Raw genomic sequence first — 5,000 nt, forward strand, 5'->3', positions numbered from 1 at the left:
CTGCCGGAAAGGGGATGTGAACGTGGTTTGGGGGCAACTTTTGGAGCTTTCTATATTTGTCCCACCTCGTCTTGTGCATCTAATGAGTTTGGTTCACTTACCTCATTGGGAAGGTGCCGTTACGGCCCATTTTCGCAATTCGCGTTTTCTGTCGGAAAGGGTATATGAGCGTGGTTTGGGAGCAACTTTTGGAACTTTCTAAATTTGCCCCACCTTGTCATGTGTATCTGGTGAGTTTGGTTCTCTTACCTCATTGGGAAGGTGCCGTTACGGCCCATTTTCGCAATTCGCGTTTTCTGCAAGAACAGGTTTTAGAACGTGGTTTAGGGGGAACTTTTGGAGCTTTCTATATTTGTCCCATCTTGTCTTGTGCATCTAGTGAGTTTGGTTCACTTACCTCCTTGGGAATGTGCAGTTAGGGCCCATTTTCGCAATACGCGTTTTCTGTCGGAAAGGGTATCTGAACGTGGTTTGGAGACAACTTTTGAAGCTTTCTGTATTTGTCCCAACTTGTCATGTGCATCTGGTGAGTTTGGTTCACTTACCTCATGGGAAGGTGCTGTTACGGCCCATTCTCGCAATACGCGTTTTCCGCAAGAACGGGTATGTGAACGTGGTTTCGGGGCAACTTATGGAGCTTACTGTATTTGTGCCACCTAGTTATGTGCATCTGGTGAGTTTGGTGGACTTTCCTCATTGGGAAGCTGCTTTTACGGTACGTTTTGCGCAATACGAATTTTTGCCCAGAACGGGTTTCTGAACGTGGTTTCGGGGCAACTTATGGAGCTTTCTATATTTGTCCTACCTTGTCATGTGCATTTGGTGAGTTTGGTTCACTTACCTCATTGGGAAGTTGGGGTTACGGCCTGTTTTGCGCAATATGAGTTTTTGCCGGAATGGGTATCTGAACGTCATTTCGGGGCAACTTATGGAGCTTTCTATATTTGTCCTACCTTGTCATGTGCATTTGGTGAGTTTGGTTCACTTACCTCATTGGGAAGTTGGGGTTACGGCCCGTTTTGCGCAATACGAGTTTTTGCCGGAATGGGTATCTGAACGTCGTTTCGGGGCAACTTATGGAGCTTTCTATATTTGTCCTACCTCTGAACGTGCTTTTGGGGTAACTTTAGCAGCTGTCCATATTTGTAACAACTTGTCATGTGCATCTGGTGAGTTTGGTTCACTTACCTCATTGGGAAGCTTTCGTTACGGCCCGTGTTGCGCAATACGAGTTTTTACGGAATGGGTATCTGAACGTCGTTTCGGGGCAACTTATGGAGCTTTCTATATTAGCCCAACCATGTAATGTGCATCCGGTGAGTTTGGTTCACTTACCTCATTGGGAAGCTGCCGTTACGGCCCATTTTGCGCAATACACGTTTTTTACCGGAACGGGTATCTGAACGTGGTTTGGGTACAACTTTTGGAGCTTTCTGTATTTGTCCCAACTTGTCATGTGCATCTGGTTAGTTTCGTTCACTTACCTCATTGGGAAGGTGACGTTACGGCCCATTTTCACAATACGCGTTTTCCGCAAGAACGGGTATTAGAACGTGGTTTTGGGGTTACTTTTGGAGCCTTCTATATTTGCCCCACCTAGTTCTGTGCATATGGTGAGTTTGGTTCACTTCCCTTATTGGGAAGGTGCCGTTACGGCCCATTTTCGAAATACACTTTTTCAGCCGGAAAGTGTATCTGAACGTGGTTTGGGGGCAACTTTTGAACCTTTATGTATTTGTCCCATCTTGACATGTGCATCTCATGAGTTTGGTTCACTTACCTATTTGGGAAACTGCCGTTACGGCCCATTTTGCGCAATACAGGTTTTTGACCGGAACGGGTATCTGAACGTGGTTTTGGGGTAACTTTTGGAGCTTTCTATATATGTCCCAACTTGTCATTGGCATCTGGTGAGTTTGGTTCACTTACCTCATTGGGAAGCTGCCGTTACGGCCCAATATGCGCAATACACGTTTTTGCCCCGAACGGGTATATGAACGTGGTTTCGGGGCATCATTTGGAGCTTTCTATATTTGTCCCACCTTGTCATGTGCATCTGGTGAGTTTGGTTCACTTACCTCATGGGAAGGTGCTGTTACGGCCCATTCTCGCAATACGCGTTTTCCGCAAGAACGGGTATGTGAACGTGGTTTCGGGGCAACTTATGGATCTTACTGTATTTGTGCCACCTAGTTATGTGCATCTGGTGAGTTTGGTGGACTTTCCTCATTGGGAAGCTGCTTTTACGGTACGTTTTGCGCAATACGAATTTTTGCCCAGAACGGGTTTCTGAACGTGGTTTCGGGGCAACTTATGGAGCTTTCTATATTTGTCCTACCTTGTCATGTGCATTTGGTGAGTTTGGTTCACTTACCTCATTGGGAAGTTGGGGTTACGGCCCGTTTTGCGCAATACGAGTTTTTGCCGGAATGGGTATCTGAACGTCGTTTCGGGGCAACTTATGGAGCTTTCTATATTTGTCCTACCTTGTCATGTGCATTTGGTGAGTTTGGTTCACTTACCTCATTGGGAAGTTGGGGTTACGGCCCATTTTCGCAATACGCGTTTTCCGCAGGAACGGGTATTAGAATGTGGTTTTGGGGCAACTTTTGGAGCTTTCTATATTTGTCCCAACTTGTCATTGGCATCTGGTGAGTTTGGTTCACTTACCTCATTGGGAAGCTGCCGTTACGGCCCAATATGCGCAATACACGTTATTGCCCAGAACGGGTATATGAACGTGGTTTCGGGGCATCATTTGGAGCTTTCTATATTTGTCCCACCTTGTCATGTGCATCTGGTGAGTTTGGTTCACTTACCTCATGGGAAGGTGCTGTTACGGCCCATTCTCGCAATACGCGTTTTCCGCAAGAACGGGTATGTGAACGTGGTTTCGGGGCAACTTATGGATCTTACTGTATTTGGGCCACCTAGTTATGTGCATCTGGTGAGTTTGGTGGACTTTCCTCATTGGGAAGCTGCTTTTACGGTACGTTTTGCGCAATACGAATTTTTGCCCAGAACGGGTTTCTGAACGTGGTTTCGGGGCAACTTATGGAGCTTTCTATATTTGTCCTACCTTGTCATGTGCATTTGGTGAGTTTGGTTCACTTACCTCATTGGGAAGTTGGGGTTACGGCCCGTTTTGCGCAATACGAGTTTTTGCCGGAATGGGTATCTGAACGTCGTTTCGGGGCAACTTATGGAGCTTTCTATATTTGTCCTACCTTGTCATGTGCATTTGGTGAGTTTGGTTCACTTACCTCATTGGGAAGTTGGGGTTACGGCCCATTTTCGCAATACGCGTTTTCCGCAAGAACGGGTATATGAACGTGGTTTCTGGGCAACTTTTGGAGCTTCCTATATTTGTACCACCTACTTATGTGCATCTGGTGAGTTTGGTGGACTTTCCTCATTGGGAAGCTGCTTTTACTGTACATTTTGCGAAATACGCATTTTTGCCCAGAACGGGTTTCTGAACGTGGTTTGGTGGCCACTTTTGGCGTTTTCTATATTTGTCCCTTCCGCAAGAACGGGTGTTCGAACGTTGTTTTTGGTGCAACTTTTGGAGCTTTCTATATTTGTCCCACCTTGTCATGTGCATCTGGTGAGTTTGGTTCACTTTCCTCATTGGGAAGCTGCTTTTACGGCCCAATTTGCACAATATGCGTTTTTGACCAGATCGGATATCTGAACGTGGTTTTGGGTAACTTTTGGAGCTGTCTATATTTGTCCCAACTTGTCATGTGCATCTGGTGAGTTTGGTTCACTTCCCTTATTGGGAAGTTGCCGTTACGGCCCATTTTGGGCAATACGCGTTTTTGCCAGAAACACGTAACTGAACGTGGTTTTGGGGCAAATTTTTGAGCTTTCTATATTTGTCCTACCTTGTCATGTGCATCTGATGAGTTTGGTTCTCTTACCTTATTGGGAAGCTGCTTTTACGGCCCGTTTTTCGCAATACGCGTTTTTGCCGAAAACGGGTATCTGAACGTGCTTTTGGGGTAACTTTAGCAGCTGTCCATATTTGTAACAACTTGTCATGTGCATCTGGTGAGTATGGTTCACTTACCTCATTGGGAAGCTTTCGTTACGGCCCGTGTTGCGCAATACGAGTTTTTACGGAGTGGGTATCTGAACGTCGTTCCGGGGCAACTTATGGTGCTTTCTATATTTGCCCAACCATGTAATGTGCATCTGGTGAGTTTGGTTCACTTACCTCATTGGGAAGCTGCCTTTACGCCCCGTGTTGCGCAATACGAGTTTTTACGGAATGGGTATCTGAACGTGGTTTTGGGGTTACTTTTGCAGCTTTCTTTATTTGCCCCACCTAGTTATGTGCATCTGGTGAGTTTGGTCCACTTACCTCATTGGGAAGGTCCCTTTACGGCCCATTTTCGCAATACATGTTTTCTGCCGGAAAGGGTATCTGAACGTGGTTTGGGGGCAACTTTTGGAGCTTTCTGTATTTGTCCCAACTTGTCATGTGCATCTGCTGAGATTGGTTCACTTACCTAATTGGGAAGCTGCCATTACGGCCCTTTTTGCGCAATACACATTTTTGACCGGAATATATATCTGAACTTGGTTTTGGGGTAATTTTTGGAGCTTTCTATATTTGTCCCACCTTGTCTTGTGCATTTAGTGTGTTTGGTTCACTTAACTTATTGGGAAGTTGCCATTACGGCCCAATTAGCGCAATACGCGTTTTTGCCCAGCACGGGATTCTGAACGTGGTTTCGGGGTAAATTTTTGAGCTTTCGTTATTTGCCCCAACTTGTCATGTGCATCTGGTGATTCCGGTTCACTTACCTCATTGGGAAGCTGCTGTTACGGCCCGTTTTGCGCAATACGAGTTTTTGCCGGAATGCGTATCTCAATGTCTTTTCGGTGCAACTTATAGAGCTTTTTATTTTTTTTCCATAACCCTAACCTGGTTAAGTTCCGGGTTAGGGTTAGGTTCCGGGTTAGGGTTAGGTTCTGGTTTAGGGTTAGGTTCC

This window comes from Elgaria multicarinata, chromosome 20, assembly GCF_023053635.1.
Source record: "Elgaria multicarinata webbii isolate HBS135686 ecotype San Diego chromosome 20, rElgMul1.1.pri, whole genome shotgun sequence".
Lineage (NCBI taxonomy): Eukaryota > Metazoa > Chordata > Lepidosauria > Squamata > Anguidae > Elgaria > Elgaria multicarinata.